Source organism: Macrotis lagotis, chromosome 3, assembly GCF_037893015.1.
Source record: "Macrotis lagotis isolate mMagLag1 chromosome 3, bilby.v1.9.chrom.fasta, whole genome shotgun sequence".
Classification (NCBI taxonomy): Eukaryota; Metazoa; Chordata; class Mammalia; order Peramelemorphia; family Peramelidae; genus Macrotis; species Macrotis lagotis.
This window is the reverse complement of record NC_133660.1, coordinates 249,108,524-249,124,468: the sequence shown is the minus strand read 5'-3', so window position 1 is coordinate 249,124,468 and position 15,945 is coordinate 249,108,524.

Genomic DNA, 15,945 nt, shown 5'->3' with positions numbered 1-15,945 from the left:
CTCGAAAAAGGATCTCAGTGTCTGGTAGCTTCTCCTGCCAGATCTTCAGAATCGTCCCTAACAATTTAAAAGGGAATTATTCAGTTTCCTGACATGGCACTGGTAGATTGACCAAGTTCCTCAGGTATATAGCAGTGAGATCAGTGCAATGGCTCTGTTGGCATTCAGTCTGGTAGTCAGTCTAATACCACCTCTCCACATTTTCTTTCAGAACCTCTCAAATACTGAGCTAGCACTGGCAGTGTATGTGTCAACCTCATTGCTAATGTGTACCTTCTTGGAAAGAACACTGTCAATGTAAATGAACTTTTCCATAATACTCAAAACATTGCCATTTGCTGTATTCAGTGGTTCCACATATGGATGGTGCCAAGCTGGCTGATGGAGCATCTGTGTTTTTTTGGTGTTAATGGTAAGACCAAATTGAGCATAAGCAGCAATCTCTCCATTCTTTGCTGCATCTCAGCTTCAAAGGCTGCACTGATGCATAGTCATGAGCAAACAGAAGATCGTGCACCAATACTGCCTCCATTTTGGCTTGTAGCCTTTTCAAGTTGAAGAATTTGCCATCAGTGTGATAGCTAACTTTGAGGTCATCTTCATCCTCAGTGAAGGCAGTGAAGGCTTTTGATAACATGATTGAAAATATCATGCTGGGAAGTATGGCAGTAAGGACGCACACTTGTTTTACTCCATTGGAAACTGGGGAACCTTGAGAGCATCATCCAGTATCCAGAACCTGGGCAAGCTCGCTGTCATGAAAGGGACATACAATAACAATGAATTTCTCCAGCAACCATGTTTTGAGATGATTTTCCAGAAACCCTCATGACTGACAGTTTGAAAGGTCTTGGTCATATCTAAAAATGTTGTATACAAACCTCTATTCAGTTCCTGGCATTTTTCCTAGAGTTGTCTGGTAACAAACACCATATGAACTGTTCTTTGACGCTTTCTGAACTCTAGCTGGCTGTCAGGGAGAAGACCATCTTCCAGGTGAAAGATTAACCTTTTGAGAAGGACTTTGGCAAGAATCTTACCAGCAATAACTAAAAGAGAATGCCCCTGTTATTGTCACAGGATAATCCATTTCTTTTACCTCTATAGAGCAAGACGATGGAGACATTCGTGAATTTTGGGGTCATAACCTCTTGATACCCCATAATCTGCAAAATTTCAGCTACTTTTTGGATGAACAATGCCCCCCCCCACCTTGTAGGTCTCAGCTGTAATAGAATCAGTACCAGGTGTTTTGGTATTTCAAAGAAGTCTAATGGCATGCAAAACCTCTTCTTCAGGTGGAACTTCAGCTAGAAAATGATTGACTTCAACTTGAGGTAAACAATCAATGACTTCTGCATTGATTGATTGTCTCTTAAGAACACTACAGAAATGTTCAGCTCTTTCCTCTCTCTAAGATCATGTCCCTATCATTAATCAATATGGATTCATCATCACTGAGTAGCTGAGATGTACTATAAGTCTTTGTCCCATACATAGTTTTCAGGGCATCATAAATGAATTTTGGTTTGTTACTGTCTACAAAAAAAATTAAATTTCATCTGCCTTCTTCCTGAGCTAAGAGTCCTGCTTCTCTCTCTAAGTTTCACTTACACTTTAGTTTTGATAGAAATAAATGCTGCCTTCTTAGAAATGGATGAACTATCTTGCTGGTAAACCCTTTGGAATTTTCATTTTTCATTTAGTAGCTTCTGTATTTGACCCATCATTTTCATCAAAACAGTCTTGGTGTTTCCAAGTGGTCTGAACCAGATGGGCAAATGGAGTACTGGACACTAAATGAAACCTTACCACTCTTTTTCTTCTCCACTGTTGCCAAATGTGTATTAGCTCAGCTTTCCTTCCAAGTTAGCAATGTGTTCCTACTAAGAAAGACACTGATTTCTTAATATTGATTCTTCTAGAATTTATTTTGCTTTTGGTCCACTGCTTTGGTTGAATGTGAATAATAGCTTAGAGAGGATTAATCTATGATCAGTCCAGCACTGTACTACACATTGTCTTTGTCACTCTCACATCATGTCCTTGATAGGGCTGCCCAATCACTCAGGGGACTGCCAAATCTCACTGCTGCTTTCAGCTGGGGAAACGACCCCATGGTCCAGGGCCACCTCTTTGCAGGGTTTGACTACAGCTCCCAGTGTACCTGTACCTGCTGCTTCATCACTTGCCTATTGTCATAGGATTTTGAGGAATGGTTATGAGTGATGTCTTTTGTTGTGTGCATAAATCGACTTTAAGTGAGGTAGAGTTACCTGAAGTCATTCTCCTCACTCTCTCTTCCAAAGTCATCATAATCCAGCATAGCAAGAGATAGTCAAGACAACTGGTGATGGCTTTAGATTCAGTGAATGACCTTGCCGTCTTCAATGACTAATCAAGTTCAAAAGCTCCACAGCACCTGCTTCATGGTCCTTGGAATGATTTGTTCTCTTCTAACCATTCCTCCAGTGGAACCCTTCACAGGCCTGGGATAGATATCCCCCACTACTCACAGATGAGGTTGAGCCTCCCTTGGTTACCTTCAACCTAGTTTAGCCTGCTTGCCAAATGGTTTAATCAGGTATGGTCACTGCATGGGATGGATTCTTTGGAGCCACAGGTGAGTTAAGTGGTTCAGGTAGCCATCAAAGTTAGAAAACAACCCTGAAAAGGGCTCCAAAATCCTTATGTGAAATTACTAACATTCATTGAACACACCCAACAACCCAGTTGCTGCTACTACTATCAGCCTTACTATTACTATTACTACTCCTCCTCATCCTCCTTCTCCTACTGCTACTACTGCCACTAGTAGTCATACTATAAGCACTACTACTACTACTACTGCTGCTGCTGCTACTATTGATACTACTCTTACTAGTGTTTATACCACATTACAACTACTACTATTATCATTATCACAAGTACAACTACAACTGTTGTCACCACCACTACTACAAATGCTACTACCACCACTTTTACTACTACTACTACTTCTCAACTATTTATTGGTAAAACATCTATTACCACTGCTATCACTACTACTATTACTTCTACTACCACCATCACCAGTATTAGTACCCCAAGTACTACTACTAGTACTGGTACTGCTATTGCTGATGGCACAACTAATACTAAAAATAATCATAATCATAATCATAAATAATACTATTACTTGTTCTTACACTTTTTTTCACTTTCCTTTTTAGATCTTACAGCCCTCTGTTATGATAAATATTGAGTAAATTGAGTATATATTGATTTAACATTTGAAGGTTTATAGATCATGTTATTTAACTTGATGCTCACAATAACCTGAGAGGCAGATGGAAGATTAAAGGAGATTACCCAGGGTTGCACAGATAATTAGCATATGAGGCTAGCTTTAAGCTCAAGTCTTTCTTTCTCAAATACTAATATTCAACTTGCTTTGTCACTTAGTTACCTGTTTTTATTTTTGTCTTTCCTATGAGATATTCATCCTAGATAGGGTTTCCTCCTTAGCAATAGTAAAAATGAAAGTGAAGCACTAAGCAAATAAACAAATGAATTAATGAATGACCTTCTTTAGGGCTTAAAAACGCCATTACAATTTTATGGTAACTATAGATTTTATATATTTCACCCCTTTCCTACTCTTCTTGCTCATATTGTTCTATTTAAAAAAATTGGAAATAGAGACAGCTTTAGATGAAAGAAGGTCATCTGAATCAAATGAACAACTTATATTTTGACAGTACCATTTTTTAATTTATTATTTAAGGAAATGGGGTTAAGTGAATTGCCCAAGGTCACAGAGGCAATTATTAAGTGTCTGATGTCAAATTTGAACTCAGGTCCTACTGAATGGAGGGCCAGGTGCTCTATCCACTGTGCCACCTAGCTGCCCCAGTTAAATTTTTTTTAAAGAAAGCAAAGTCAAAAACAAAAAAAAAAGATTTTTAAACACATGGCAGAGGATGCAGAGCAATATTATGCTTGTTTTTGGTGATTTGATTTTGTTGAAATATATAGTTGATATTGTTTGGGTATATTTATTCTTTCTTGTCTGATCAAAATATAATCAGAACAAGCAGGAAGGATTGGGTTGGAAATTGAACTCTAGTTAAGGTTGTCCTCAGGCAAGAAGAGATAAAAGAAATGCTTTCATTCTTTTTTTTTTTTTTTTGCAAAGCAAATGGAGTTAAGTGGTTTGCCCAAGGTCACAAGGCTAGGTAATTATTAAGCCTTTGACTGAGACCAGATTGAACCGAGGTCCTCCTGACTCCAGGGCTGGTGCTTTATCCACTACACCACCTAGCTGTCCTGAAATACTTTCATTCTATTCACTCTATCTGACCATTCTTTAAGAATATCACTATCAAATCATTGAATTATTATTCAATATTTTAAGTGGTTTTTGTGGATGGAATCCTCTGGGAAAAAACTATAGGAATATAAAAATAATAGGAAAGACATAGCCTTCCCTTAGGAAAATTTAGTTTAAGCCTCATCTGTGGAGAAAGGTTTATGGTCTAAATCTATATCATGTCTCCAATCTCTAATTGCTATATTTTCATAAATATATCTTCTTTTTTAGGTATGTGTCCTCCATCAAGGTGTGTTACAACCCATTACATCTGACTCTTCTCCTGGCCCTTTTCTACAACCTCCAAAGAAGAGGTATCAAAATCAAGAAAAGGTTGACTTTAAAAATTCCTGTGGGCCACATACTGATTTATAAAATAACTTTTAGCATTATCTATGTCATATTGTATTAATATTGATCAATTTGATTTTTATTTGGCTTTGTTGCATTCAGGAGCACTTCAGGCTATATCTGAATCATCAGCTTGGAAGAAGAGTCTACCCAATGTGTTGTAGAATTTCTTTTATTCTGTTGTCATGATTTGCATTGCAATGGTATACATGGGTTATTGCTTCTTTTGAAACACTTGTTTTCATTTTCTTTTTAGATCATACAGCTCTCTATTGTGATAAACGTCTTGTTTTATCCTTTGTTGACCATTCTCAGTGAGTAGGTTAAAGCTGATATAGTTCATCTCTTCTACTGGTATCACAGTTATCAACAGTATGGCTGAATTTTCCAGTTGGAAGAGACATTAGCAGCCATCTCCTCCAATTCACACACCAAAGAAATCACAGCTCATATACTCAACAAGTTGTCATCTAATATTTTCAGGAAGATCTTTAATATAGAGAAGATTAGTATCTCTTGAATCATCCTATTCAACATAGTGACAGTTTTAATTTTCCCAGATATTGAACCAAAATATGCTTTTTTTGCAATTTCCAGTGCTCCTTTAATGATCCCTTGTGATGCTCCTGTTATGATCCCTTGGGGCTATAAAGGGCAAGTGCAAATCCTATTCCACACCACAGAACTTCACAAAAAAACAGCTATCATGCCCCTTTTTCCTTTCCGGAATAAATAGTTCCAGTTCCTTCAGTACTTCCATCCTATAACTTGGACTTAAGGTTTTTCTGTAGAACATCCTTTGGAATTCTCCATTTTATTATTATCCTTATTAGATCAGTGCTCAATACTGCAAGACTACTCCAGAGGAGTCACAAGAAAGGAATACACAGGGAGGATCAACTCCTTGTTGTTGCCAGTGATGCTTCTCTCTCAGTCTAAGATTTTGTGCATATATACTAACTCTTTGGTTGTTGACAAAGATAGCCAGTTTAGAGAACCAAAAACTTAATTTTCCAATATTTTAAATGATGTAAAAATTGATTCTTAATGTTCTGTGACTCTCCTTTTCACCAAACTACTTTTTTCTCCATGAGACTGAGTGCAATTTTATTCTTTATTTATTTAATGTGATAGCATAGTTACATGATTCATCAAGCACTCAATCTATTGATGATGAACTTCATGGCACACCAGTAGCCTTGTGTGATAAAAGCAAAGGATGAAAGTATCCATTGCCACAACCATACTCAAAGCTTTTTTTTTTTAATAGTGAGTTGACACTGCTTTGAATTGAAATTGGTTGATTGCTTGGTTGTATCCTTTGTTATTGAAGAAGACCAAAATGACATTATTATGTTTGAGACAAATGACTATATCCATCTGTGGCTGATGAGAGCACAGAATGCTCTACTCTAGTCTGGGCACAAATAGTCCACCCACCTGAATCTGGGGTGCTTACTCTAAACCTACTTATCTCTCATTTCCTTTGAACTATTTTAATTCTACCTTAATCATAGAGTATAGCACTCTCCCTAATGAGGGCATGCCATGGTAGGCGGTCTTGTACCAGTATCTCCCATGTGGTATAATCAATTCTGGAGTTCTTAATAGAGACCTTCAGTGTGTCCCGATATTGCTTCTTCTGATTCCCTTGTGATTGTCTGTCTTGTGTGATTTCTCCATAAAACATTCTTTTTTGGAAAGCCTACGTCTGACATTCTAAGATCATGTCCAGGCCATCATAGTTGCACCCTCTGTAGTAACATTTAATACTTGACTCTGGAGTCTCTGTGTTTTACTGACATAAATCATTAAGTCAAAATGAGCACAAGAAGCAGAGAATCTATCCATATTTTGTTGCGTCTCAGCTTCAGAGACTGCATTGAATCTGCAAACAGAAGATCATACACCCACATTCCCTTCACTTTGGTCTTGAGGCTCATAGACTTTTCAAGTTGAAGAATTTGCCATCAGAGCAGTAGCTACCTTTGATACTGTTCATTCTCAAAGAAGGCATTGGATAACATGGTTGAAAACATCATGCTAAGAAGCATGGGATGCCCAAAGGGAAATACAACTTACATACCTTTGATCTAGTATTTACACATATGCACATGTACATTCCATGTATATTAATATCAACTCCATACATACATACATATGCACATATGCATGTATGTATATAGGGAACACAAAAGGGAAACAGCATATACTTTTACTGATCCAGGGAAATCTTAGTAAAGGAAATTTCTTGTACTAATGCAAGTCATCAGGAACTTCCCTGAAATTTTCAGTGTAAAGGAGTTGGCTAGAACACTATAAGGTTAATAGTCTTGTTCAGGGTCATATACATGATGTGTGTCAGAGACAGAACTGTAACCCAGATCTTTCTGACTTCAAGGTTGATTCTCCATCTGGTTTGGTATGTTACCCTTGAGGATTTTTTTAATCTTCTCTCCAGAAGGTCCACACTCAGAATCTCTGCATAACTAAATCTCTGAAAAACACATATTCTATTTTTTTTAGAAAATAAATTAGAATTAAAACTCTTACTTTTACTACTCAGTGAAAGCTATTATTGGGCATTGTTATGAAGTACAGTATATGAAATGTAAAAGGGATTCATGCGGTCTCAAAAGATTTCTTCTTCCCAGAGATTTTCTGAAGGTTTCCTCTACCAGAGGGAAGGATGACTTATGCCTTCTTATTATTCATCCTCAAGGTACAACCACCTGAAGAGTCAACAAATGTTTGGTTTGATGCATAGTCCATAACCCTCTTATTTTATAGATGAGAAAACAGGTGGTGAACCTAGGGGAAATATGTTAAGGTCAAATGGAAAGCATTTTGCAACCTTTTATTCTCCTGAGCATCACTTCCACCTGGTTTCCCCCCAGGGTACTGTACACTTTTACATTTCTTGTGATTTGAGAGAAGGAAATATAAAATGACTCATTTAGCTGTTCATTGTTTTACAAGGGGAGGCTCACTGACCACAGATTGATTTTCTCTACTTATAAATTGGCCTTATTCAGCTTCCAGAAAATTGATCCTTTTCTGCTTGACCTGAAGGTTATACTACTATGAAATTCTTTCTATCATACCTTGCTGATGAAAACAATTCTAGATTCATCTGAGTAGCCTTCTCCAAAATCTCCTCTACCCAGAGATTTTGAGGCATATAGCTGTCAACCATGGGTGAGGAAAACTCATCTTTGTGAGTTCAGATCTGGCATTAGACACTTACTAGCTCTGTGATCCATGACAAATCACTCAATCTTGTTTGCCTCAGTTTCCTCATCTGTAAAATGAGTTGAGAAAAGAAATGGTAAACCACTACAGTATCTTGACCAAGAAAGTCCACGTGGGCTCACAAAGTCTCAGACAGAACTGAAAGCTGAACAACAGTAACAACAATCTACATCTTTCTCGAGTTAATTCAATAACCTGAAAGAGAATAAGAAGCTTCTTAAACATTAAAAGAGAAAATGCCTATTCAAAGGTAAAATTCCTTTTCTTCTAAAGAAATTATCTATACATTTTTAATTGATGTCTTTGGGCTATTAATTTTTTTTAGGTGTTTGCAAGGCAATGGGGTTAAGTGGCTTTCCCGAGGCCACACAGCTAGGTAATTATTAAGCATCTGAGACCAGATTTGAACTCAGGTTATCCTGACTCCAAGGTGGGTGCTTTATCCACTGTACCACCTAACTGTCCCTGGGCTATTAATTATTAAAGAATAAATTTGCTCTTAAATTTTTGAGACACTGGATCTCTTTTACATCTTCTATTGTCATCAACATGTAGCTAAGAATAAATCAGGGGCTAATAAAAATCTGACAGTTCCCTACTAAAGATGTTAATTATAAATCTGGATTAGTTCTCGTTGTCCAGGTTACCAAAACTAGAGTATCAGTACCAGCTAATAGTCATTTTCTCAGTTACTGCTCTTACTTTTCTTAATATGTTAGATGATTAACTTACTCAATGACGTCTAAAGAATTATTTTTTACTTCTTGCTCTAGAGAATGAACAACAGATCCATTAAAGTTCTCTACAACCTATTTCTACAAATTAACAGATCACATCTTTCAATGCTCCTTGTGTTAGTACTTCCCCTCTATTTTTCTCATATTTGAAGGTATGAATGAGCTTACCTTTCTATTTAAAAAAAAAAAGTTTTCATGAAAAGAATTGAATATAGAGAAAATATCGTCCTACCTCTTAGAAGTGTGATAAAACTGAAAAAAAAATCAGGTGACGAAGGATTTTAACACTGTTTATGACATCATTTGCATAATAGTACTTATATGAAAGTTTTTTAAAATATATATTTGTTATATATTATAGGACCTAGCAGATTCTTGACCACATTAGTCAGTGTTTCTACCCTTTCTAAATGTAATAATTCGTTATTCTCTATTCTAATCCATCTGTATAAGTATGCCTCATAAGAATATCCCAAGTACATTAGAGCACTCTTTTCTCTAGAGGAGATATTTTTTTAAAGAAAAAATCACCCAGGGTGGCTAGGTGGAACAATGGTTAGAGCACCAGCCCTGGAGTCAGGAGTACCTGAGTTCAAATCCAGCCTCAGATAATAATTATCTTGCTGTGTGGCCTTGGATAAGCCACTTAACCCCTTTGCCTTGCAAGAGCTAAAAAAAAAATCACTCTATGCTAATTTGTTGTTAGTTACTCATTCAGTTGTATCTGAGTCTTTATGGCCCCATACATGGGCTTTTCTTGGCAAAAAATACTGGAATGCTCTACCATCCTCTTTCAGCATATACTCATTTCACAGATGAAGAACAGAGGAAAATATGGGTTTAGTGACTCCCCCAGGTTCAGAAAACTAGTAGGTGTCTGAGGCCAGATTTGAATTCAGTTTTTTGACTCCGGTGCTCGATCTATAGTAGCAGCTATTGTACCAGGCCATGCTAATATGGATCATACATCAAAACAAAAAGGATCAAAAACCACATCTCCCATTCTACAGAATATTACTATCTCTATGTTTCTTGGGAAGAGGAAATTTTATTTTTCTAAACTTATCTTGCAATAAATCACACCCACAGTTTGCGGAATGATAGTATAATGGCTAATGATGGGAAGGCATGGCAACTTTTTGAGCAGTACATGCTATAGGGTGGGGAACCAAAGCAGTGAAGGAGATAGCCAAGGAAAGGAGACACACAAAGTAAGTGAACTTCTAAATATTGGAGGCATCTATGCTGCCAAAATTAGAAGAATAGCAGAAAGCAGCAAAACAATCTTGACCACAAGGAGTTCTGATAAAGGTCTAATTTCTAAAATATATAGAGAATTGTATCAAATTGATATGATCACAAGTCACTCCCCAATTGATAAATGATCATAGGATATGAATAGACAATTTTCAAATGAAGAAATTAAATATATGTGTGTGTATAATCATATGAAAAAAATGCAACAAATCACTATTGATTAGAGAAATTCAAATGAAAACAACAATGAAGTATCATCTCACACCTATTAGATTGGCCAAGATGTGAAAAAAGGGAAGATGATCAATGTTGGAGAGATTGTGGGAGGACTGGGACATTAATGCATTGCTGGTGGATTTGCGAATCGATCCAGCCTTTCTGCAGAGCAATATAGAAGTATGCCCAAAGAGCAATAAAATTGTTCATAACTTTTGACCTAGCAATTCCAAATCTAGGTCTATATCCAGAAGAAATTGTAAAAAATGGGATAAGTCCTACATATTCCAAAATATTCATCGCAGCTCTTTTTTGTAATGAAAACGAATTGGAAATTGAGGGAATGCCCATCCATTGGGGAATGGTTAAACAATCATGGTACATGAAAACTATGGAATATTATTGCTCTATAAGAAACCATAAATGGTCGACTCTAGAGAAGCAGGCAATGACTTATGGGATCTGATGTTGAATGAAAGGAATTGAAACAAGAGAACAGTTTACACATCAACAATATTATGACATGAACAACCTTGATGGAAGCAACTCCTCTCGACAGTTTAGAGAGCTAGGACAACTGTATTAGACTGGTTATGGACTATGTTATTCCCCAAAAGATGAAGAAAAACAAAACAAAACAATCTTTCTGCATCTGATGAACACTTTATAAAAATTATCTCTGATCTCTTACCTTAATTCTAATTCCTCATGACAAGTATTACTAATTTGTAAATATGTTTGACAAAATATGTATGTAAAATGCTAACCCGACTGTTCCCTACTGAGGGCGGAGGTGGGGAAGGAGAGTGGAGGGAAATTTTGTGAAATATGCATGTACAAATGGATGTGAATAAACTGTGGCAAAAAAATAATTATCTGAAGCAGAATTTGGACTCAGGTGTCCTGAATGCAGGTCCAGTGTTCCACCATATAGATGAAAAAAGGAAAGGAAAAGAATCAAGAAAGTTAGGACAGATTGAGAAAGATTATATATTTCTCCTGTCTTACTTTGCCCAATTCCCAAACTGCTTTCAACTGACAAATTATAGGCAATGAATGGTCTTGAAACATCATCACCATGTACTTAATTATTTGGAGCAAGTTAATGTGGATAAATTCTTTGGGGCATTTATTTTGTAAAATGTCCCAAATTTATAATTAAAGCCATAGAATCTGGGCACTAGATTATAGGTATACTAGGTCACCATGTCCAATTTCCTGTTGTATGACTTGAATAGAATCAATCCAAAATACTTCTTTGCATATCGCTATATGTCTTCAGTTGTCAAGAATTTACCACCACTTAAGGTAATCTAACTCCATTTTCAAACACCTCTAAATTGATTCATTGAATAAAGTTACCTAGAATTAGTGGGGGACAAATAAAACACACCTTTCCTAATATTGTACTTATCATATAGGTCAAAAATTTGCTTGGGGGGAAAAAGTTGAAACTAATGACTAAAATGAACGTTGAGGATGTAGAAGGAATTTTCTTTTTTTTCTTGTTCGCCCTTGTCTATGATCAGCATAGATGTTTACAGGAATCTATTGAGCTGATTCTGAAAGCAAATTTACTTAGCAATCTTGAGTTCTTAAAATCCCTGGATAATCTTCAAATCTCTGCAATAAGTATAATCAGCTAATTACTCTTTACTGAACTTTCCCACTTCTGCACATGTTTAGTTCAAATAATTAAAAATAAGACAAAATTAAATCAGCAGAGACCTAGATTTTTTTCTCTCCTTTTCCCTAGTCTAGTTTTTTTTTTACCCTGCTGTTTATTAACAGGGTTTGAGAATAAAAAAAATTCCAACCTATATTGCATGCACCATGTTTTTATCTACTTGTTAGCAATGGAATAGCTTAAGATAGAATTTGTTCTGTCCTCTCCCTGGGGTTAAAGTTGAATATATTACCAGTTGACTCCACTTCTGCAGCAGTAGGAGATAATCATTGACCTATCCATCTGGGTCTTTTCTCTCTAAATTATAGAATCCACACTTTTCTTTGAACCTTGCTTTATTTCCAATAACAGATCAAATTTGTTACTCTAGCAAATGTCTTAGGAAACATACTCTAGCAAGGGGAGAACTGATCATGCCAGATATAGAAACAGGTTATCAGATGAAATTTAAGACATACCATTTATGTCACTATTTTAATAGAATCTTTTTTTACGTATTTACATCTTCTATTTTTACAACCCTTTTCTTTACAAATATATTTTCCCTTCTCTATTCAATAACACTTTCCTGTAACAAAGGATCAATGAAAACAAGAAGAAAATAAAAGGTTGTTCAGGAAAATCAAGCAAAACTTAAAGCTGAGCTTGACACACACACACACACACACACACACAAACACACACACACACACATATATATATATATATATATATATATATATATATGTATATCTCCATATATTCTATACCCATTGTTATCCACCTCTTCAAAAATAAGGGTGGAGGGGAGAAGTCAAAGCAACATAGGATCATAGATTTAGGAATCTTAGAGGCCATTAAGTCAATTTGCTTCATTTTAACAATGAAGCAAAAAGGCACAGAAAGACTAGGTGTCTTTCCCAGAGTGAAACATCTATTTCTTATCTCCATTATCTAAAAATGAATAATTATAACTGTGAATATATAAATACATACATACTACATGCCTACATACATACATATACACAAGTATATGGATATATGCATGGGTCTTTATATATAAATACATGTATATATAAAAATGCATATAAATACATACATGTAAATACAAAAATCACATATATTATATATCCATTCATTCATGTATGTATGTATTCATATATCTATATCTATCTATCTATCTATGTGTGTGTGTGTGTGTGTGTGTGTGTATGTGTGTGTGTGTGTATCCCTCAGCTTCCTGTCAACCCGTCATGGAACTTCTTCCATTAAATATAATATGGAGATAATGAAGATAGATTATCTTCAAACCCATTATCCCACTTTTGGGTTGATTTTTGTGAATACTCACTCCAACATTATGGATAACATTCTAAATGATATTCTATCATTTTCTACATCTCTTGCCCATGGTCCCTATTAGTATTTCTTAGAATATCTATCCACCAACTTGGGATTTTCCATATTTTCCACATTGTATGGAAATCAGTAGAGTATACAGATTAAACATTGATTATCCTTTTTTCCCCACTACATGATCAGTCAAACTTTTCTCTGGACATGTTTCCTTTTTATGAGAGTCCTACAATCAACAAGAATTCATTAAGAATTTCTTACTATGTACCAGGAGCTAGGTTAGAAATTTAAGAATGATAATTATGAAACAGAACCTTCTCTAAAGGAACTCATTCTATTGAGGAGTCATCTTCCATAGTTAATTGACTATTGCACAAGTTTTTGTTTGTTTTGGTAATTAATTTAAGGAATCAGAATGATTGCTTACTTTCTGACTGTTATTCAAGTCATCTTTGGTACTAGATGAAGAGATGATAAGCATTTCATTATGTTCTGAAATCTTTGTTACCAAGACTATATTTTAAACTGCTTTATTTAACTCAAAAAATGTGCTTATCTTCATTGGGTAATTAAAATTATCCTTGGTAATAGTCTAGTGATAAATGATATGAAAGTGATGATGTGGATGTTATCTATCCTTTACTTTTGCTAGGTTTGTTGCTTTTGATGACTTCATTCCACATACATTGTAGATTCTTAATATTTGGGATGACTAAATCTATTAAAAGTCATCTTAAGTTTTAGGTATTAATACTATATTTGAACAATTATGAGCAGCAAGAAACTGCTCAATGAGATTCCTATTCATGTACAGTTTATTAGTTATTCTGAAGGATATTTTGATGGTTTTATTTATATCATTTGTCATTTATCTGTCCTTAAATGACAGCAAGCATATGATTCCATCCATGAAGTCCTATCTTGTTTGATTTTAGGTAAGTGCTAATTTTGTTTTCAACTTTTAGTGAGGTGTTACACAGTTTCTGGTGCCCCTGCGTACTCTGTGAATTACTATTTATATTTTTTATGACTCAGAATGGAGTGTAAATGGTAATTGTTTTCTGTTCTGACAAGAAACTTGAATGTTTTTTCCCCTCTCAGAATGATATATTTGTGCTTTTAAATTGAGCTATCTTTTGTCTCATCCCTAACACAGACCTTAGTCACCAAATGGGAATATACTCAGACAAACTGAGATATGGGAAGACCTTAATTTAGAAAGACCATAGTAAAGCACTGCATCCTGGACCACTGTCAATCTTCTTCATTTTTTTCATGACCCTGAACTTCGATGACTTTAGAGGAGAGAGTGAGCCATATGATACTGTGCAGCTCTGCCCCACTCATATCTCATTCCACATTAGGTGCAATTAAAACAAGTCCAAAGTTGGGAACCTGTTATCAATTTTCACTAGTACTTGGCTGTTTAATTTTGGCTTCTTTTAAATATTTCTGCAATTTGCTGACTTCCTCATCATGTGTTTTGTCAATAAAACATTTTTTTCTTTTCAAGAGGAAATATAAATATTTATTTATCTCAGAATGACAGACCCTGCATATTCTCAATAATGTACAAGTAAGTATTCAGGCATAACTAGGTGGCACAGTGATTAGAGTACTGGACCCTGAGTCAGGAAGATCATTTTCCCGGGTTCAAATCTGGCTTCAGACACTTTGCAGCTGTGTGACCCTGGGCAAGTCGCTTAACACTATTTATCACAATTCTTCATATACAGAACTCTAGAAGTGCTTCTTCCTATTTGTTTTGATTTTACTACTTCTGCTAGCTTCTTTACTCTTGCTATTGATGATTTTACTGGCAATATCATTACCCCACTTACTACCACTGCTATGACATAAGGCTGAATGATCAAATAATTTTAGTTAGTATCCAAAGACCCTGTATTTCCTAATATTCAAAATGATAACAAATTATTTTTTCCAGGATATATATTTTTTAACAAGTTCTTAGAATGGCTCGTAAAATCCTGGGCATTGAAAGCCATATCAGAATGTATACTAGACCTATGTTTTTATTATTATTGCATATTTCTCCCATGCATAAATTTTATATTCCTGTTAATGTACCTTTTTAGCTCATTTTATCTGCCAACCTCTATAGATTTGTGTTGATTGACCATACCATGTTAGAAAGGTATATTCTCCCTTACCACCCTTACCTTAGATTTCTTAAAGGTTTAAATGAATAGCTCACATGCCACTTCAGAATAAGGGATTACCTGACAACTTTTTATTACTATACATGTTGCCCAAATTAGTCATCCCCCTCCAAATACTACCAAAAGAAGCAAAAATCCATTGAGAGCTAGTATTATTTTATTTTGGTCTTTAAATCTCCTGAATTTGCTACAATTGAGTTAATATATAATAATTGTTTGTTGAATTTATTTGAATGAAAAATCTCAGATTCTACTTGTATGTGAATTCATTAATTAGAGAAATGCATATTAAAACAACAGTGAGGCATCATCTCACACCTATTAGATTAGTCCAGATGGGAAAAGGGAAGATGATCAATGTTGGAGAGCTATGGGAGGATTGGAACATTCATTCATTCATTACTGGTGGAGGAGTTGTGAAGGGATCCAACTTTTCCTGACAGCAATATGAAAGTATGCCCAAAGAGCACCAAAACTGTTCATACACTTTGACCCAGCAATTCCATTTGTAGGACTATATCCAGAATAAATTGTAAAAAAAAAATAGAAAAAGTCCTACATATTCCAAAATATTCATAG